Here is a 22876-nt window from a genome sequence, read left to right as displayed (position 1 = left end):
CATGGCTACTAGAAAATTTTAAATAATGTATGTGGCTTACAATTTTATTTTTATTAGACAGCTCTGGTTTAGAGCAGGTGTTCAAACTTCGTTGTAAAGCGATAGGTTTGGTGGCAGCAATCTGAGGGTGTTTCCACCTCTGCCTTGTTTCGAAGTGTGTTTAGGATTTGGATACAGCGGGGTAGGGGAAAGAGGTGAATAAGTGCTCTGTGTATTCAGGGAATGGGGAGTCAGTAGTGGGTTAGGCCTAGGGTGTGGGAAGGGGAGATAGTGGGAAATAAAGGTGCAGATGAAGGCGTGCTGAACTGAAGGGTGTATCTAGAATAGCAGTAGGGACCTGTGGAGGCATTTGAGCAGGGGAGAAAGGGTCAAGTGAGCCTTAGAAGGGTCAAGTTGGCAGCAGATGCATGGCCACAACAGTCCCAGTGAGAGCCTGAAGTTGGGCAGTGACCTGACCTTGGGGTTGGAAAGATGGAAATATTTGAAAGACCAAGATGTGGCTGAATCTTTAGGGAAATAGAAAGTGGAAGGAATTAAAGCACGTTTTCCCTTTTACTTATGCCTTGATTTTCTGCGTTCTGATCAGAATGTTTTTATTGAAGAGTGTTTTTCTTGGGGAGAGAGAGGGAAGGTTGAGTTTTGAGCTTGCATGTATGCAGAATGGTTGAGGGTGCCAGGCTCCTGAGTGCCAGATTGTCACCTATTTATTGTAAAAGCTCATATTCTTTATAGTTATTTTGGGCTCTTTCGGCCCTGAAAGTAGTGAGTGTTAATGGAGCAAAAGAAAGGGCAAAATATGTTTGTCAGTTAAAAAAATCAGGTAAAACAAGAAAACCTCCTACGTATCCCTATAACATAGACTCTCATGGTGCCCGATGTTAGAGCGGCTAGGTATTTGGAGAAATAGTTGTAATGAAAGGGTTTGGAATCCATGGGCTCTGTTGGAAGAGTCCACGGATTTCATTCTTCAGGCATTGTACTTCAAATGTGTTAAATATGCATTCTTTTTCTGATGGAATGATCAATTTTCTTTTGAAAACTGCAAATAGATATTCTCTCAAAAAGAAATTGTATTCTATTTATGCCCTTAAGCCATATTTGACTCCTGTTCTTTTATTGAAATGTAAAATAGCTTTTGATAAAAGAAAAATTCAGCCTTTGTATAGTCGCCTTTGAATAGGATTTTCACCACACCATACTAGAAGTCTGAGTGTTTTCCAAAATATCTTTTGAGATTGGAATAGATTTCACAGACAAATTCCACGTCTCTACAGAGCTGTTGCCAAACCTCATCCTCCTTAGAGCTCAGAACACCCTGAATTGACGTGGCCCCCCTGACTCGTGGCTGAGAGCAGACATGGCTGCGCCTTCCCCTTCTTTCTTTGTGTCCCTCTATTTTTAAAAGAAAGCTGAAGGTGAGGGACAGGGCTGGGATCCAGCTGTGAGACTGGGACCTCACTTGATTCTTTCTGACCTTACATATGTGCCAATTCAACTCAACAGTTTCAAGTAAAAAAAAAAAAAAGGAAAAAAAAAACCCAAACATTTACTTAACCATTTCGGTCATCACCTCTGAGTCCCTCTCTTTTCCTTTTGGGCCCCCAGGCTGCATCCATTTACTCTAACCCAAGCAGGTGCTTTCGTGACTTCCTAGCCTGCTCTGTGGAGATCAGCTGAGTGAGACTTAGGGGAACAGGCAGAGATGGGAGGGACACCTGCATTTTGTAGTTTCCCAGGTCCCATGCCCTCTGCCTCTTTTCAGAGAAGATGAAGCTTTGTAGAGTGTTCTTATAGCTATTTCCCTCTACCTGACATTTTCATTTTCTCTGAAATGCCAGACTATGAGGAAGAACTACATGGAACTTGCCATGAGAGGATCTTGGTGTATCTTGGATGATCAACCACAGTTTATTTAACAGTGTGACAGGACTATCCAGGTGGTATGTTATTTGGGTCTTGGCTCTTCATTTTCTGCCTTTCTGCTACCTGCCTTTCAGCCATTTCACTTTTCTTTTTGAGAACATGGGTGGGGAAAATAAAAAACGAAGGTCAGGAATTTCTTTTATTAGAGGCTTTCATAATGTTTTTTTGACATTGAATTTTCTATAATTGGCTTCTATGATGTTTTGACATTTTGTATTGCCTTGGCATATGCAGTGTACACACACACACAATTAGATCTTTTCCAGGAATGGTTTATACACATACCTCTTCTTTCACACACATCATATATTCCACAAGAATCAAAGATAACCAGAATAGCTCCAATATTTTTCCACTTCTAAATTTAATCTGATACTACTAAATTTCATTGATAACATAGTCTTTACAAATGTTTAAGTTTATCTAGTCTGAGTAGCTGTACAATAACCAGCTTAGCCAAAGAGAAAACAAAAAAAACAATTAGAAGATAGCTTTTGTGGTTTACTATGGGATGTGTTCTACAAAAGGAGTGAATAACTTGCTTAAATTTAAACTAATATATAAGGAATGCCTTTTCTTTGATAGAATAACCATTCTTCTGTAAGTATTCATTTTATTTATAACCATTCTTCTGTAAGTATTCATTTTGATAGAATAACCATTCTTCTGTAAGTATTCATTTTATTTTATTCCAGTCACCCTGGAAGAGAGGTTATTGAATTATTCCCTTAACCTTTTGAAACCTAGATGTCACAATACTTAATATTTATCATTAGTAATTTGAAGCCTGACCTGGTTTTACCAGTGATTCACAAAGTGATTCCTGCGGATAAAAAAGGGGGAGGCATTTTGGTAAGCTTCTTTATTGATATAGCTCACATTTTAATTAGAGAAAAGGTGATACCTTTAGGATAATAAAGATGTATTCTCATAATCACAGGAAGCTCAGAAGGAAAGTGGGAAAATAACTGAATTAGGAGCAAATAGATCTGGGATGACAGAGCCTTTGTGTTGGCTGTTAAACAATGTGCCATTTTCTGTTAATGTTGCTAATGATTCTTAATGGCTCTTTTTGAAAAAATTTTCTTACACTATTTTATTACTTTATTTATCCTCTTAATTATATCTGGATTGCATCCTAGTGGTGTATTTATAAGTGCCCATTTCATATTTTATTTATTTATTTTTTTATGGTGACATTGATTAATGAAATCCAATAAGTTTCAGCTGTGCACTTTAACAGTAAGGCATATATATATTTACATTGTGTGTTCACCTCCCACAGTTAGATTCTTTCTGTCACCACATGTTTGACCCCCTTTACCCTGTCTAACTCCCCTCTCCCCACACCCCCTACTCACTGGTAACCACTAGTCTATAGTCCATGTCCATGACTCTCTGTTTGTCCTGTTCATTTGTTGCTTTTAGGTTTATATCCCACATTTTAAAATCTTTTTTTTTTTCTTTCTAGGACTATAAGTCTAATGTGAGTTTCAAGCAGCTACACAAATTTCGTTTGTATTCGATGCCAGAAATTGATTGTATGAACTAGTTTTGCATAAATATCCATAAACTTCTTCATAGTGGTATCTATTGTGGTAGGTCTTGACCTTTACTACCCTGCCTTTGAATGGATTTTTGTCAAATTACAATACACATTCTATCTTCCAAAGTTGTGTTATATGAGGTAGGACACACTAATTGCGGTCCTTCCAGCCCACCCAGAGCTGTGTTCTCTTTGCTCAATTGTATCCTCTCATCTCTACTTGAGGCAAACCAACACATGGGGCTTTACCTTGGTGCCATTTTAAAATGGCATCTTATAACTAGTATTAATAGTAGCTAAACATACAGAACATTTATTCAATATTGATGTATGTATTAACTCATTTTTTTACTATACTTTCTGAAGCAGGTTTATTATCTTTTGCATTTTCTAGATGAATAAACTGAAATACAGGAGATTAAGTGACTTGTCCAAAGTCACATGTCAGTATAATTTGAATCCAGGTCATTTGGCCCTTACACGCTAAAAAGGAAGGCTGTCTGAAGTAGGTGGTGCCTGCGAAACCCAAGTGGAAGTTTGGAATGAAGTTTTAAAGCCTTACCTTCCTCCCCATCTCAGTAATGATATTATAGTTCTTCTTTGGCTATACCATTTCCTTCTCATCTTTCTTTTTTTTGAAGGTTATTTCGTATACAAGTAAAGTTAATAAAAACAGGTATAGTGTCAGACATAATCCTGGTACTACCACTTCTTACTTGTGGTAAGCTCTCTAAGCTCTCTTTGATTGCTAGATAAAAATATAGTTAGCAACGTTTAAACGTCAGTCCTACTTAAAAAATTTTTACTTACCAGGTACCCCACTAGATAATCATCAGTATTTCTGTTATTGATATTGTTATTAGGAACATATTATAAGTTACAGCATCCTATAATTATGTGTTTTCTATATTCTATAGCCTCATCTCATTTCTGCCATTAATGCTTTCTTGTTCCATGAAAGGCATGGCATTAGGGAAAAGAAATAAAATAGATCTATTGGTTAAGTATTCTTTATATACATCTCCCATAAACATTATAGATTATGTACATTATTTCACTTAAACCTCATAGCAGTTTTGACAGAGAGGTATTGTTCGTTGTATTTTATATCTGGGTACTTCTTAGAAAGACTAAGTAACTTGTCTGTAGTCCTGGTTCCCTTCATAGTAAGTGGCAGAGCTTGGATAACAGACATCTGCTTTCTTCCTGGGCCATAATTTCTAGGGTACCCACTACTCCATCAGGTAGCGAGGTCACCACATCGGTGCACTGGTACCAAGTATGTGACTGATACCCAAACCAGTGGTTTGTGGTTGAGTCTGGCATTTCTTCAGTATCAGCCTTGCTAATAGGTCTGAGTGTCACCATTGTATTTCTAGAAACAGCTGGAGAAATGTGCCATTATTAGTTGGAGAAAGGTATCCAGAAAGATATAGTGAATGGGAGTGGGTGAATTTGTTTATTTGGGGGATCAATTCTGAGAGCTTATATGTGAATACTTTTTAAGATCATTCTTCTCGTCAGTTCTGTACATGGATCTTGACTTCCAATCATGTTAAATCTCTATGAAAAATAAAGCTATATTGTTTGCGAATATGCCCCTTTGAGGTATATTCCTTTACCAAGGAAAATACAAGATATAAGATAACGTCTTCTGAATTTGGTACAACTTCTAAAGTACCTTGGTAATAATAATAAGAGCACTAAATTCTTAGTCTTGTGACAGCCACTATCTTAAGTGCTTCATAGTCATTACTTCATTTAATCTTCGAGACTTTAAAGGAGCAAGAATTCTTTGCCTCAATTAATGGATAAATCAATGGAGGCTTGGAAAGGGTGAGGAAATTGCTCAGGGTCACACAGCCAGTAAATGGCAGAGCTAGGATTTTACACCAAGTGGCTGGCTCTAAAACTCATGAGTCTAACTGCCATGTTACCTGGCTTTCCTCTATATTGAAGAGCTGCTATGTCTGCTCATGAATGCTCTCATATAGCTCTTTTACAGATGACTTGGAACGGGGAAAAGATTTGGTTAAAATATTTTATATAATGAACCAGCCCCAGATATATATATATATATCTGGAAGATCTCCTTATATTACAATACCAATGATTCCTTTCTCTCTCCCTTCCTCACATACTTATTAAATATTTACCCTGTGATAGACATGGTATCTTATTGATACCTTGATAAAAAAAGACCAATTTCTGATCTGGTAGAAGAAACTTCCATTAAAATTTTAAAATACACAAATCACTATTAGTTACGAGTGTAATAACTCATTCAGAGGAGTACAGAGAACTATAGGAATGAATTGTAAGAGATCCCAACCTAATCTTGAAGAAAGGGGAGAGACAGGGAAGGCACTCCTAAAGAAGTGAAATTTAGAGTGAAATAAAAGAAAGAATAGGAGTGGACCATATTTGGGGGAAGGAGGGGAAGTAAGGGATGTGACAGATAGTTCTGAGCAGAGGAAACCACAGCAGAAGGCACTTAGAGAAGAATTGTCTGGGCAGCTGGAATTTTAATAAGAGGGCAAATGATGGGGGAGATGGGTCTGGAATGGCTTGGTAGAGAACAGATCATACACAACCTTGTGGGGTATGGGGAGATTTTGGACTTCTGAAGCAGTCTTGAGAGCCCAGATGCTTGGCCATTTTCAGGAAAGTTCGTGACTCTGGGAATAGCTTTTCTTTGCTCTGTGTGGGACCACTTTTCATTCATCGAATTGTTTTGTAAAGAGATAGAGAAGTACGTTGGGGCTACCATTCTCTTCTAAGATAATGGTATTTTTAAAATGTAAGAATTAGAAATATCTACTGAATAAAAATATCTTTCCCTCTGGAAAAACACATCATTTCATTCTTCCTATTGCTTTTTTTACTGAACACTGTTGGAAGGTAAGTGAAGGCAGGAAAGGCAGTCTACTCTCCCATTGTCAGGACTCAGGGGAAAGATTGTCATAGCACATTTCAGAGCCTAGGTGGAGATGAAATGAGATAAAGCTCAATGATCTAGATGTTACAGCTGTAAATTATGGAAAACGTAATTTTCGTGAGCTTCCAATTTCTTTCCTGAAGTTAGGTTAGGGGAAAAAAAAAGAAAAACTTTGGAAAGGGATTCTGTAAGACGGAGTACATTCAAAAGTCTATATTATTTGTTAACATAATTGTTAACAAAGGAAATAGCATCTCATAAAAACTCAATGAATAAGCCATGCCCAAGTCTTTGAGTATCAAGAACTTATATATTCTCTATCTGCTATAGTGGAAAAATGTGATGTGGTCTGTCTCTCCTTTTTTTAATTTATGTAGCATTTTGCGGGAGTCATAACCAAGTAAACAATGTACTAGTCAAAGAGCAAAGAAATTTAACATTTATTCTCATTCTGTTTGGGGATCATAGACCCTTTTCAGAAACTAATGAAAGTTGTAGTATTCTCATAAAGAAACACAAATGTATGCAAAACCAATATTGTGCATTCACCTTCAATAAAGTAAATCCATGACTTCCAACCCGTGGACTCCAGAACTCTTGAAAAGTACCCTTGAGATAAAAGGAAAACTCAGTGATAGTTCTCATGAAATACAATGGCCTCATCTTAGCACTAGAAAAAATAAAATCTTGAGCCTCTGAGTTTACAGCTATGATCTTATATATTTATTTATCTAAGAACTTTGCAGGGTATATGATTGAGTCAGGAAAGAGCTATAGACTGGCCTCCTAGGAAGAAGTACAGATGAGCCCAGAAATAAAAAATAGTCATGGCCTGCAACGTTTACTGAAGAGACCAGCATACAGTTGGAACCCTAATTTGTTTTCTGGGCTCTATTTCCTGGAAGTTGATTTCTGTTCCCTTCTTATTAGTTCTTAGTATATAGACTCTTCTTTGGGACTGACCCACTGAGGAGTAAGATTCCTGTACTAGAGAACTGTACTGATGTACTGTTAAGTAAATAAAACCAAGGGAATTCTCATTCTCAGGAGATAAATACATAGGCTTAGTTACCTTACTGTCACAGCTGTTAGGATATTTGGCCTGGTTTGTACCAGCAGTAGTGTGAATAGACTTTTGTCCTTTCGGATCTCTCTACTCATTTCCTCTTAATGATTCTATGGCCATGTTTTAGAGATAAACGTACTAGGAAATGTGGAGGCCTACAGTCTGAAGCTACTTTGAAAGAAGAGCTTTGCTCAAGTGAGAAGGCAGATCTCAAACCTCAGAGGTAGATAATTCAGAGGGATATGGATCTGTGCTGTGTGCGCTGAGCCTTGACAAATAGACACACAATAATTCTCCTTAAAATAAACAAGCAAACCACAGGCCTAACTCAGAGCTCCTTGCCTGGAAGCCTGATTCTCTCCTTGGGGCAGTGGCTGAGAAGAAAGATGGGTGAATCTGGCAGTGGAATGTCAGTGCTTGTTGGAGAACTGATGCTTGGTGTACCAGGGACAAGGAGATGACATGCTTCCAGGGTTGACGCCATGGGTCCTGCCAGTCGGGCTAGGTTTGAGAGGAGAAGAGGCACACAGCAGTGCCTGTCATCATAACTTGAGGAGAGGTAGGTAGGAATAGAGATGTCTAGTGAGACAGGTGGAGCTCAGGCGTCAGGGATGTCTTATTCAGGACTTTTTCCTTGTGACAGGAGCTCAGTTTTTCCTGAATATGGCTTCATTTCTCTGTTTCTGCCCTTCCCCTCTTTCTTTCCCTCAAAATTGCTTGGCTTTGGGCATCTTTTCTCTCAGGTAGGTTCTGTCTACATGGCGGCCCCAGCAACTCTTGGCATACATCCCACTTGCCATTCCTGGGAGTGAATCTCACTGGAATGATTTGAATCCCCACTCCTACCACTGTGACCAGGGGATGAGGTGTTTGGCCAGGTCATGTGTGTATCCTTGGATCCCAGCAGTGAGGGGCATCCAGCCTAAATAATGTGGATTGAGGGTGGGAAGGAGGCAAGTCCTTAAAAGCAAATCAGGTTGCAATTGGCAGGCAGAAGTCTCCAGTGTGCACTTTGGGTTTGGTCCATAATCAGCAGTTGAGAAGATGAATGATCAGCCATTCAGAAAATCTTTCTGTGAGCTGCCAGCCTGAGCTACTGGCCTGGGACACAGTGCTCACTCCAGCTCTGCAGAAGGAGATTGTTTTATTCCTATGTTTTTAATATAAAATGAGCATAGAGTATAGAATAAAAAAGTATGTCAACTAGATTTTTAAATGCCTTTCTTCTTGAATAGGTTATACTATTTGTAAAGCCAGAGTACTAAGTACTAGTACTAGTACTAGTACTAGTACTAGTACTAGTACAGAGTACTAGTTTTAAAATCAGCTGTGGTACAAATGCTAGCACCTAAGTTAATCCAAAGCTTATCTCATTTATTGAGTCCTAAAATGTTGGAAAATAAACTATAAAACATACTTTACATTAGGGAGATACCGATGCTCAAGGGATACATACACTGAAGAAGTTAAGATATCATTCTCTCCGTTCTTTCTTGGAGCCTAAAATACAAGCAGCTCTTGATCCATACCTTACTTAGAAGCAGTTTCATTTATACAAATATGCTTTAGTGGTATTCACACATCACTGCCTCAGTTTCTCTTACTGTCCCTGCCATCGCACTCTGGGAAAAAAATGTTGCCTTTAGAGGATGTGTGGTTTCAGTACAAAAGGAGAGAAGAATAGTGCAAAAGAAGAATGGCCTAGGCAGACCATCTTCCAGAGCTCAGTAACCTCTCCAGACCTCACATTTCTCTTCTGTAAGACCGGGGGAATAACATACCTACCTGACAGTGCTATGCAGAGAGTCCAGTGAAGCAGTGTGAGTTCCTGGCCTGTGATAAGTGCTCAATACATATTCCTTATTCTCCCATGCCTTCCATGTCCCATCACTGTGAATAGCCTGTTAATTTCTACATTTGGCTTAACAAGTATTTTCTTTAAAAGTTACACCAGTGTCTTTTGGAGTCTTAAAGGATAATCACTCACATTTAGCTATGAACTAATTCAATTTTATTCTTTCTTCCTCATTCCTGGATAGAAAACTGTAAATTTTGAATGGGGGATGGAGTGGGTGCGATGGAAGTGAATCAGCTCAATTTGTAGAATTCGTGGCAGTGACCTGGTCCTGGGCAGATGGTATAGTGAAGGGGAACGAGCTAAGAGACTGGAACATAGTGGCACTATGAATGGAAGGGCATGGAAAGGGAGATTGCTAACTAAAGACTTTCTTTGATCCAGGACTTTGCCATAGAATGGTTCTGGATCCAGCAAGGGGATGGGAAACTGCCATGTTCTCCTCCTATTCCTTATAACTTCTTGCTCCCAGAAATTGAGCTAAAACTGCTAGGACCGAATTAAGCGGTCTCATCTGGAAACCAGCCTCCATTTATGACATTGCTTCTGTGGGCAAATGAATCCGACAGACAGCTTTCTAATGAATTTCTGGAACCTTACCAGTTCAGGAAGCCAGGAGCTGCCTGTACTTTACAGATAGTATTTTCATAATGATTAGCCTTCCTATGCTTGCAAATTTCTTTTTACCACATCTTAGAGTGGAGGGCCTCAGAAGGGGTCACTTTTAGTTATTTCTTTCACTCGATATATGCCTTTTACATAGTATAGACTCCACAATTGTAAAATAAAATGGAATAATAAATATATGACTTTTGATTGAAGAAAAACTTAATTTTTAAAGTACTAGGAGACTGTTCCTCAAGCCATGTGGTCCATTCTCAGGGTTTTATACCAAATTTCTCACTTCCTGGTGTCAAGTTGGTTTCTTGACACATAGTAGATAATAATGGCTAAAGAATGAGAACAATTGCAGCAAAAATGTGAAAAACATCTTTTAATCGACATCACCAAGAATCAGAGAATTCTGCAAATTTAAATCATGAGATTATCCTTATTATTACTATTATTAATCATTATTGTTCTCATTTCTGCCTATCAAATAGATTGGTGGTGAGTAACTTGGTGCAATCTTTCTGAAAAGTGATTTGACATACATCAAGGGTCTTTTTAAAAATATATCCTTTGCTGAGTACTTGATTATTTCCTTAAGATAAGAACTTGAGTAAAGATTTAGGGAGAAAGACATTCATCTCAGCTTTTTTACAGTTTGAACAAAAAAATGGTGTGTGGGGCCAATTCTCCAAAAATAAGAGATGAGAATATAAATTCAAATGATGAAATATTAATTGTATAGAATTTTAATGATATAAGAAAATTATGACAAGAATTATAAGAAAAAAATTTAATAAAAACATATAATTGTATATACAGTAAACTCCTAATTTTGTATACATAGAGGTCCTATCTGGAGCATAAGCAATTACCCTTGGAACTGAGACATTTCTGAAAATGGCAGGTAGAATGACGAGAGGAATCCGGTGGAATTATCTTGGGAAAGAAGTCGTCATCAAGAGGGAGAGGCCAGGCAGACAAAGCCTCATAAACAGGCAGGGTGAGGCTACTCTGAGGAAGGCAGGGATGCCTGTCACTCAGTCCGTGGGGGGTTCAGAACATATCTGCACTGAGAGAGAGGAGGTTTAACTGTGAAAATGATCTGTTACTGTGTAACAAACTATCTCAAAATTTAGTGGCTTTAAAAAGAAATTGATCAATTTCATTTATGGTTCTGTGAGCTAACTGGGCTCAGCAGGGCAGTTCTCACTCGGGGTCTCTTGTGTAGTCGCAGTGAAATAGCAGTTTGGTTGGAGTCATCTGAAGGCTCAACTGTCTGTACATCCATGGCTGGCAGTTGGTACTGACTGTCCCCTCAGATGTGGCTGTCAGCTGGAGCACCTATACGGGGACTCTCTATAATGATTTTTTTTAATTTAATTTTTTTTTTTTAGGTGAGGCAACCCTTGGTTGACATCACAGATTGCAAGGACCTTGTCAGCTTACAATCCCTTATTTTTTATTTTTACGCCTACAGCACCTGATCTTCCTAGGTGGTCTCCCATCCAAGTACTAACCAGGCCCAATCCTGCTTACCTTCCGAGATCAGACGGGATCAGGTTTGTTCAGGGTGGTATGGCCGTAGACATTATAATGATTTTTATTATATGGTGGCTGGGTTCTGAGAAGAAGTGGCCCAAGGATGAGCATTCCAAGATACCCAAGTAGCAATGGCAAACCTTCTTATAATAGTCTCAGAAGTCTTAGATCATCCTTTGGGGTGCATCCTGTTGGTAAACTAAGTCACTAATCCCAGTCCAGATTCAGTGGGTAGAGGATTAGATTTCACCTCTTGATGTGAGGGGCAGCAGGTGCTTACAGGAAGGGAAGGAATTGATGGCAGCCGTATTTCAAGCCTATCTACCACAACTGTTTGCAATAAAGAGCTCTGGAAAACGTTCCTGCATAGGACTTAAAGCCGGGCTGTTTGTACCTTAAAGTATAAGCCAAAGGAGGCAAAGAATCCTGGCTTTGGTGTCCTCAGGCTCCAAAGAGCACAGCTGTGCTTCTGTACCTGGAGGAAGTCTCTTGGGGACCAGGAGGGACAAAAGTACATGGCAGCTATAGCACTCACAACAGTGACCAAAAGAAAAAACTTTAAAGGTGAGCCCTGGCAGTGAAGGTGAGGCATGTGCAAAGGTGTGGAGGCCCCCAGAGTGAATGTCGTTATAAGGCTGCAGTTCGGAAAGTAAAGAAAACAGAGTAGTTACTGAGTTCATCTGAGAAATCCCTTAGAACCTCCCAGAAATAATTCAGGAGACCACTGCAAGATACAGGGGGAGAGTGGGATTTTCAGTGGAAGCATTCAAATACAAGTTAACGACTACTAATATCACCCCATTTTTTCATCCCAACTTGATGCAAAACAAGTTACATTGACTTAAATGTATGAATACTTTGTTTCTATGTACACACATAAACATACACATGTGCAAAAGTACTTGGAAAAAAAAGAAGAAGGTGCACCAAAGTGTTAACTGTGTCTTTGCAGTCTCCAAGGTCAGATCTCTTTGATATCGGGACAGCATTTTTGACTCCCTCCTTTGCATATTTTTCTGTACAGTTCCAATTTTCTGAACATTTTGCTTGTATAACTAGAAATACGTACACATTAAAAAATATGTCTGTCTTTAATGATGGTGCCTGCTCAAATGATGTCATGAGGGAAGAAGTTCTTCCTCTGCCCAGGCCCTGACTCTGGACACAACGAACTTGACAGCCAAGAACATCTACAGCAGATTTGGCTTCCAGCTCAGCACAGGGAGCAATGAGTGTAGCAGGCTGAGGACCACTGGGTAAGGATGTGCAGAGCAGTCCTGGGTGGACCCTCACCAGCTCGTCATCCCCCCAGGTTGTCCTCTCCAGGCCCCCAGAAGTTGTGCTTTGTTTACATGCACATCCATAGGCATTTCACTTCGATATCCACTGGGGCCATTTGATCACACTCCCTTCTTTCCACCTAGTCCCACGAGTCCTCTTTGGTTAGCCCCCAGACATCTTTCCTAACTTCCTGGAAGTTTAATAGCATCACTTCTGCTTCCCATCTTGAAAACAAGTTTCTCAGTTTCCCATAGTTCACTCTGCCGGAGTGCACGCATTCTGGTAAATTCCCCCACACTTTTAGAGAGTCAGCACAGGCATCATCTCCTGTAGAAAGCCTCCCCAAGCATTCTAGCCTTCTGTCCTCAAAATTATCCATTCCCAAGCTGGCCTCCTATGTACTGTGTTCCACTTCCTCGCAGCACTATCCTCAAATAAACAAAGAAATAAAGTACTAGGAGAATAATTGGGGACAGATGATATGGTATGACATAAGTGAACTTTATCTTTTAATATTCTGGTATTGAATAGTGTGGCCATTTATTTTATTTAAAAAATATCTTAAGATGCTGATTAGCCATACATTTAAAAAAATTTTTAATATCTTTTTATTAATTTTTTGACATCTGAACAATAGTGAACTTTTTCAAATAAAACATTTTATAAATCCAAAACTCTGTTTTTAAAGACAGGATTTAGGTAAAGTGCTTGAAATTGCCAGACCCAGACAATTACATAAAGTCTGAAAAAAACAGGTGAACCGAACATAAAAAAGTTGAATACAAACTTTTGTTCACAAAATCATAAGTTTTTGAGCTAAGAGACTTTTTATTCTCCTGAGACTACCCCACATTGTTTCTACTACATCTACAGGGATTTTATTTTTAAGGTTAAATAATCAGTTTCTCAAATATAGATCTTCTAATGTGATTTCTAATCTTTCTAAGCACAGCCATCTACAGGGTCCTCCTTCAAATTTTTGTGCTAGGAACTGATTTAGGCATCTTTGTTTTATTGTTGGTCCTTTTACATTATTTGTTTCAGTTTTTATGTGTTTCCTGTTACTTCCTAAACATGGTGTAATGCTTAAGAATAATGATGCTTTTGGTGTCTTTTAAAGGTATTTACAGAATGTCTATCTAGGCATTATGCTGGAGTTGCCTGTGGGAGTGCATACTTTCCTTAACTGTTTCACATCTGAAGTGAACTATGTGCTCTGTACCTGGAGGAAGTCTCTTGGGGACCAGGAGGGACAAAAGTGCCTTCTGGTCCCCAAGTCTCTCTTTGATTAAAAAGTGTGTTAATTATAGATTTAATTTTTAAGAGCTTGATCCTTATAATGTAAGATCTTCTGTGGGAGTCAATGAGCAGGCGAAGTCTTACGGAGGACAGACCTGTAGTGTGAACTTGGCTGCTTCACCAGATCCGCCTGTCTGGTGATTTGGCCATCCTCCAGTTGCTGGGGTGATAGGCCATAATGTTTCACATTGTGTTCCTCACTGGGACTTGCCCTTGGACACAGAAAATTTCCTCTACAAGACTGTCCCACTCCAAGGAGATGCTAGGAGACAATGACTGTCTGATGAAGGGATTTAAAACCCAGCCCTTTTTGGCTCAATTTGGGTCACCTCTACCAGCTCCAGGGCTTGCTGTAGGATCATGCACACCTCTGATGGAATTATGTTGTAGGTCACTTTCTGTCTAGTCTTGCCCCCTCACTTCCTTACAAATGTGTGTCCTGAGGCACCCACTTCACCCCATAAACTATCTGTATGCAGCTGTCTATCGCAGAGAACATTTCCAAGGAACTCAGACTGACGGACATCATTGTTGAATTTCTTGAAGTAATCTCTACATTTTAGGAAGAAACGATTAGATGTCATGGAAACAGTTTCAACAGTTTTGAAGAGCTTGGTGACACATGAAGACAATCAAGGGAAGTTTTGTTGGTGGTCACACCCAGGCTTAAAATAACATGGGAAGATGAAGAAGCACAGAAGTGCCAGAGGAGATGGGCGTTAGGGGGCACCAGAGGGCAGTGAAAAGGAGATTGAAAACACTACAAAAAAAATCATTAATTGTAGATTTAAAAACTTAATATTTTAAATAAGTATTCTTAAAAATCACCAAATGCCCATTTAGCAGGAATCTTCGTTAGCTACAAAAATCACACTGTGGCCTGGGGATTCAAGTGCTCCAAAAATTTGTATAAAATTGCCTAACACTTACTATTCATATACTATGTCATTGCAAGGATCTGGAATTGGTCTTTCGCTGTCAGATATAAGAATTCTATGAAGTATTCCTGTAGCATGTATCAGAGTATAAGGTCTTAAGGTGGTTAAAAATGATTTTCCTAATAGTATATTTGCCTAGTGCGTAACAGCTACTCAGATGTTTATTGAATGGATACATAAATCAGTGAATAAGTCTAGTAGGTGAATATAAATTCTGGATATTTTCCTTACTGTTTAGAGGAATGAAACTTACTTCAGATAAGTTGCACAGTCTCATGGGACTTCCAATGCTTTTGGTTATTGTTGCAGTTAGATCTACTGTGGTAAGTGTTCTTTTGACTTTTTAAAAAGGTAGAATGAACTAGGAATCTGTTGTTAGAACATCATCAAAGGTATGAACCAAACATGTATGTTCATCAATGTTATTTTGCAATGAAAAATTTGCAATGGCTCAAAATTTCAACAATAAGAAAATGCTTAAATAATTTTAATAAACCGGGTTATTATGTAGTAATTGAAAATGTTTTCAAACAATTTTTTTTGGTATTATTTTTAAATAAACTTTATTTTTAGAACAGTTTTAGATATACAGAAAATTTGCACGGGTAGTACAGGGAGTTTTCATGAATTCAGCACCCAGTTTCTCCTATTATTAACATCTTACATAAGCATGGTACATTTGTTCCATGATAAACTGGCATAGGTACATTATTAACGTAAAGTTCATACTTTATTCAGATTACCTTAGTTTTTACCTAATGTCACTTTTCTGACCGGAGATCCCATTCAGACATCAAATTACATTTTGTCATATCTCCTTAAGCTCCTATTGGCTATGGCAGTTTCTCAGACTTTGCCTATTTTTGATGATTTTGTAGGTTTGAGGAGTACCGGCTAGAAGTTTTGTAGAATGTTTCTCAGTTGGGATTTGTTTGATGTTTTTCTCTGGATTAGACTAGGGTAATGGGTTTTGGGGAGAAAGAACACAGAGATAAAGTGCCATTTTCATTACATCAAGAGTACATACTATAACATGATTTATCATGGTGAATGTTCACCTTGACCACTTGGCTGAGGTACTGTTTGTCAGGCTTTTCCTCTATAAAATTATCCTTCCCCCACCCCATGCAATGTACTCTGCGGAAGGATGTCATTATGTACAACTTACACTTAAGGAGTGGGAAGTTATGTTCCACTTCTTTGAGGATGGAGTCTTTTACAAAAATTATTAGAAATTAATCATGGGAGATTTGTCTGCTCTCCTTCATTATTTATTCAGTCATTTATTTATATCAGTATGGACTCATGGACACTTACATACTTTCGGTTATAACTCAATACTAATTTACTTTTTTGCTCCGATTGTTCCAGCTTGGGTAACTGGGGGCTCTGTCATTTGGCCCCGTGTCCCTTTGACACACTCTCATCATTGTGTCTATTTGTTTGCTTGAGCACTTACTTACTTTCTTGCTGTAAGAAACACTCATCTTGTATGTTTTCTGTCCTAGTCCTAGAAATAGCCATTTCTCTAAGAATCCCTAGTTTCTTTTACTTGAGACTGATATTAGAAACTAAGATCTGAGAACTAGATGTACTTATTACTATTGGGGAACATTTTTAATAGCCTAGAACAATGTTTATTATAGTCTGAAATTTTAAAAACACAAAATTTGTTAAAAAGTGATCTGAATTGTGTGCATGTAAAAGATATAAGTTCAGAGAAAATGAAAAAAATGCTAAATGTCAACAGTTCACTTATCAAAGTGTTGTGTGATTTTTGTTTATAATTCACCCCCCAAGTTGTAGATCATGAATCATATACCTTGCAAGTAGAAAAAAGTAATAGTAGTTTTTAGCATTAAAATTATTTTTTAAAAGGAAAATGAGGTAGATCTTGTTAATATTACTCATCTCCTCAGACTGTATTTTTAGTAATCATTATGCTCCTGTGTCCCACAAATTCTTATTGTATACACCAGGAGTTGAGCCAGAAGCTGTTATCAACATCTGTTTTGAGGAGAATTTGAGGACAGTTAATGTAATGATGGAAATTTTCTAGCAACCACAAAATTACGAAATGTCCTTACTGTTATTGAAATTATTTAAGAACAGTTTTATTTATGTCACAGTTTCTTACACTTCACAAATTCATATTTTCTGCCATATTTACCCACCACTTGTACAATATTTATTTAATAGCTTTTTCTAAATGGATTTTCTAAAACTTTAGATACATTTATGAAAAACCTTTTCATTACCCTAAGTAAAGAAATGTCATGTCAAGAATAGAACATAAATATAAAACAAAATACAATGGAATAAAACAATGTTATTAAAGTTAAAAGATAAAGTGAAGGATGTCCTGATATAAAGTCAACATGTAAATAAATATGGCCTGAAAAATCCTGCATGGTTTTGGGCCCTGCTTCACCATGTCATCTTGACTTTTCTTGACCCCTCCAACTAACCCACACTGTTCTTAATTTAGAGCTTTTTATTGGTCATAACCTTCCCTGCCATGCCGGGTTTTTTGTTTGTTTGTTTGTTTGTTTGTTTGTTTTTTGCTCAGGAACATTGAAGTAATGTCTGCTCACTTGCTGGCTATCAGCTCATCCTCGGGGAAGCCATTCCCAGTCTTCCAGACTTGGTCAGATCCCTAGTTTTGTTCTCTTTTTTACATTCTCTGCTTTGTTGTACTCTTCCCAATAGCAAATGTTGTAATAGTGAGATTATTTGATTGCTCATCTCTTTCCTACTTTTCTTTCACAACAATATAGATCTGGACTCACTGTTGTATTCACAGTGTGTCAGATAGTGCCTGGCTCATAAGAGGAACTCATTGAATAGTGAAATGAATGAATAAATAAACATAACACTCCCCAAGATTTTGACATTATAAATTAGTCAATTCTAAACATTCCTTTTGAGTGCATTTTTTTCCTCTATTCAATTTGTTTCTCTCCCAGGTCATGTTAAACTTGACTAAGCAATAATGAGGGATAGGAAATAAAAACGTTAGCTTTTTGTATCCCTGTGAAAGATTTTGAGGTTCAGGCCTTCTGAATCCTCCTTAGCTAATGCCATTCCAGCTATTTCCTAAAATCGATGGCCTAACTTTCACATAGAATACCTGCAATATGGCAAAGCTATAGCTTTAACATATTAAAATATACATATGACTGTTAAATTAGGAAAAAAGATTATATACCACGTAGGTCATTTTTCATAGCCATAATAGTATGTTTATCAGGCTGTAGGCCACACCGACTGTTGTTATTTGACTAGTGGAAGAAGGATGAAAAATACTGTTTTTAAAGAAGTTATTTATTTTACTAAAGAAATTACCTTATCACAATCATAGTTAATGGTTTACAGGTTTCCTTTTTTTTTCTCCCTCTCTTTTTAGCCCTATTTCTAAAGAGTTATATCAGTCAGGGCCCAGTAAGGAAAGCACAAACCATTCTGAGTATTCAAAGCAAAGGAAGAATTGGCTACACAGATGGTGGAGAAGCTGAGAAGCCAAATGGGGAATCAGGAGGCAAGCCAGAGTTTGGCAAGAGCAGGCAGTCAATATTACTCTTAGACTGGGCGGACAAAGGTTGGAGGTGATTGGAGCCCAATGATTGGGGTCAGCTAGTGAAGGAGGTTCCACATTGGAATTATAGGTGGTGGAGGAATGGAGCTGTGGGAGACACACAACCCTGGCCAGAGCATCCTCCAGAGGCATAAAAGTGAGAGGAGAAATACTCTGGCTTCTCCCTTCCAGCTCCCCTCCCACTGGCTGAACTCAGTCAGATGCCAGCTGACAGACAGCCATCAGGAGTCTAAGTAAGAGAAGTGCAAGGAATGGCTCTGTTGACAGACAGGTCCTGGACCAGAACAGATATTGTGCCATGTTCTGCTCCTGGGTGGAGAGGATAAAATTTTTGCTCTCTCCCAGGGCCATTCCAGTAGACTTTACTAATACCTACCAGGAAAGAAATGCATGCTTATTTTCCTTCCTCTTCCTCGTCCTCCTCTTCCTTGTCCTCCTCTTCCTCGTCCTCCTCCTCCTCCTCCTCTTCCTCTTCCACCTCTTCCTCCTTTATCTTTCTTCTACCTTATTTTTTTAGAAATGTGAAAATATTAAGAAATGAAACAAAGGAAGAAAGATGTAAGATGATTTAAACTAGGGTTTTGCCCATTTAAGTGCCACATAGCAAGACTCGGTGTGGATTTTGACCAAGAGCTCCATGAAGTACCATGTTTAGCCTTTTAGGAGCATCTGAGGCTTCTGATAAGGCACCAGGTCCCTGAGCTACAGATGAGCTGCCTGCCTTTGTGCTGGTTTGTGACTGAACTTCTACCTGTGCAGTGCTGGGATATACAGATTGCTTAGGGAGGGCAGTGACTCACTGATTTCTCTGGAAGAATGGTTGAGAAGTTCTGGGCCCTAATCCTTAAAGGCAGGATAAATTTAGATGCTAAGGATATTAGCTTGAGTCTTTAATTCCTGATTCTCTGACCCTCTGCTTTTTAGGAAATGTCTAACCTTTGTTCTCTGTACTCTTGTTTAAAATAGGAAACATGAATCACAACCCTTTAATTTTATCTTTTCTAAGAAAAGGATTAATATTGGCTATTTTCAGTGTCCTCAGCACATCCTTCCAGCCTCAGGCTCTAGAACCTGTAACCTTCCCATAATTCAAAGAGCTAGAATGGGATCAATGTACTGGGGGGACCATCTTGGCTTTGCAGGGTCATTCGGTTTACTCTCTTCTCCCTCTGAGCGAAAGCTTTTTGTTCTCTTTCCTTCTCAGCCCTAGAATATGGCCCAAGAAATGAAAGAATGGATTCTAAAAATGTCCACTACTCTTTTCTTTAAATTTTCCAAATTCTATCAATTCCTTAGAATTGAGGTAAATTCTAATTACCTAAAATTTTTCTGTTTCCATTTATCCATTCCACTCTTCATCACTTATTGAAGGCTAGTTCTATGGCAGACACTGTGTGAGCACTGGGAGTAAAAATACTATTAGTAAGACATGGTTGCCTCTCTTGAGTTAACAGGTTGAGAAAGCTATTTGTTCCTATTTGGAAAGATCTGTATAGGAATGAGAACTTCTAAGTCATGTAGTGTCCAGCAATTGATTTGAAATATAACAATGGCTTTCAAACTTTCACGACTATGCCATTATTAACAAATACATTTTATATAACTTTTTGTACACATACCCATGAATACAAATATACTTTAAAATTCAAGAAATTTATTAGGATAATTTCTGATATTTTCCATTCTATTCCATTCCTTTTTTTTTTTTTAAATAAACTTGCTGGTTTTGACCCATTTTATTGATTTTATTACTCACTAATGAGTTGAAATCCAAAATTTGAAAAAAGTTAATATCAATGTAATTTTGAAGTGTTACATAAATTAGTATAACAATGTTCCCAGAAGCTAACTGACTTAGATAAGTCACAGAGCTGGTGAGTGGAAGTGCCAGAACTGGAGTCCACCTCATGGAGCTCAGTTCTCTCTCCTGCTTCTAAATTTCTATGGCACCTGTATAGATAGTTAACTTGGTAATTAATATATACAATAGTTTTTGAAATGTATTTGTCTTAAAGTTTAACCTTTTTACTTTAATGCATTAAGATGTTAACTTAAGTTATTATTTTGTCTTTTCTCATTATATTTTAAGCATCTTGACATAGTCGACATTTCATTATAGCCGTGTATGACTCAGCATAATAATTGATATAGAAAAGTCAATGTTAATTTTAATTGAGATTAAATATGAAAGGCATTATTTGTAGATGATCAGAAAAGACAAAATGCTTGATTAACAGTTAAGCTTGTGGTTAAAATGTAAGCTCTGGAGTCAGTTTTCATAGGTAGAATCATAGGTAGAATTTTCTGGCTCCACCATTTACTAGCTGTGTGACATTAGGTAAGTTATTTAATGACTCTGTTCCTTCATGTCCTTATCTAGAAATTGGGCTAATTATACTAATTATCTCATGGGGTTGTTTTGAGGATTAAATGCATATAAAGCACTTAAGATAGTGCTTGGCACATACCAAACCCTCAACAAATGTTAGCTGATATAATTATCATTACCAATATCATCATCATCTCTGATTGACTTTATAGGTAGCTTATAAAGGAATATTATCAGTGGAAAATTTAGGATCTTGAATATAAAGTTGATTTTTAGGAATTCAACAGGGAAGGGAATTATTTGAAGCTGTTTTGGTCTATTATGAATGAAATACTTCAGTAATGTATGGTTTGAAAGACTGTTACTGACATTTTTATTGACTGAATTTTTAGCAGGAGCAGTAAAATTGTCTGACTTGAATTAAAAAACCTCAGATTATTTTGCTGGTTCAATAAGAAGTTAATATGATAATAGGTATTTTGTAGCCCAGACTGCAAGTATATTGAGCAATCATAGAAATTGAAAACTTAACAATTGACTGCCTGCCCTTAGGACATTGGATTATACAACTTTACAATTTCCTTAACCCTTCCCATCTTGTCCTCACTACAATGTTCCATATACAATGAAATGACATGTTTTCCTTTCAGAACCTTTAATAGTCTTGTCTTTGTATGTTAGTTCAGATTTACATATTTATTATTTTCTTAGTGCTTACTTATACCTTTATTTTATTCGAATGATGGGCCCTGTGGTTATAAAAGGATGTGTCAGTTTGGTCCTTTCTTTAGTAACACTTTTTATGTGTTTTCATTGGGAAAAAGCAAAGATAGAAGTTTATCATGGAAGGTTAACATAAGGGGATACTTCATACAACATCTGTGTTTGCAGTACATTGTTTCATTGCATCTTGGTAACTTTTCTATTAAATTTGAACTAGTACATGTTATATTTTATCCTTTTTTGTTGTTTTGAATGGAGTTATTAAACTTATTGTGGTCAGGGGAACTCCTAGGATTTTAACAGTAAAGTGGTTATCCCATTCCCTGGCAATTATCTTATTCAGTATGCTGATAAAAATTCTTGTACAGTAAATAAATAAAAAGGGATAGTTTAGAAATAAAGTTTTATTTCTGAAAATGACAGTAATTTTTATATACATGGAATTTAAAAAATTTCTCTTATGTGTTCTCACCCTCATCTTGGTCTTTTGTATATTCTGCTACTTACCTTATAATCTGCCATATTTATTGCACTAGCTACTGATTTAATTTTTCAAATGTACCAAGTATTTGTAAAAAAAATTATTTATTTTCAATTACTGATGACAGTCAATATTATTAATATTATTTTATATTAGTTTCAGGTGTACAGAATAATGATTAGACATCTGTATAATTTACAAAATGATCTCTGATTAGTCTAGTACCCACTTGGCACTATCCATAGTTACTACAATATTATTGACTATATTCCCTATACTGTACTTTACATCTCCTTGACTAATTTGTATTTCTTAATCTTTTCATCTTTTTTACCCAGCCCCCCTAACCATCTGACAGCCATCAGTTTGTTCTCTATATCTATGAATCTGATTTTGTTTTGTTTGTTTGTTTATTTTAGTCTTTAGATTCCATATATAAGTGAGGTCATGTGGTATTTGTCTTTCTCAATTTGACTTATTTTACTTAACATAATACCCTCTAGGTCTATTCACGTTGTCGCAAATGGTAAGATTTCATTATTTTTTATGGCCGAGTAATATTCCATTGTATATATGTACTACTTCTTTATTCAGTCATCTGTTGATGGGCACTAAGGTTGCTTCCATATCTTAGCTGTTGTGAATAGCAGTGCAACAAACATAGGGGTACAGATATCTTTTCGAATTAGTGTTTTGAGTTTATATAAATACCCAGAGGTAGAGTTGCTGGGTCATGAGGTAGTTTTATTTA

At 37.4% G+C, this 22876-nt stretch overlaps 1 protein-coding gene and 1 non-coding gene across 2 annotated transcripts in view; one reads left to right on the top strand and one right to left on the bottom strand.

The window, feature by feature from the left end:
* The window catches only part of MCTP1 (multiple C2 and transmembrane domain containing 1), a 453050-nt gene that overhangs the window by 7886 nt on the left and 422288 nt on the right, over positions 1-22876 (top strand). The gene's annotated exons all lie outside the window — the stretch shown is intronic.
* Positions 11409-11527, bottom strand: LOC112480675. The gene has a single exon (XR_003046756.1). It is a non-coding gene; the product is annotated as a 5S ribosomal RNA (ribosomal RNA).

Source organism: Pteropus alecto, unplaced genomic scaffold (assembly GCF_000325575.1).
Source record: "Pteropus alecto unplaced genomic scaffold, ASM32557v1 scaffold20, whole genome shotgun sequence".
Taxonomy (NCBI): Eukaryota; Metazoa; Chordata; class Mammalia; order Chiroptera; family Pteropodidae; genus Pteropus; species Pteropus alecto.
Note: the sequence above shows the minus strand (reverse complement) of the source record. Positions and strands in the feature narration are given on the sequence as shown.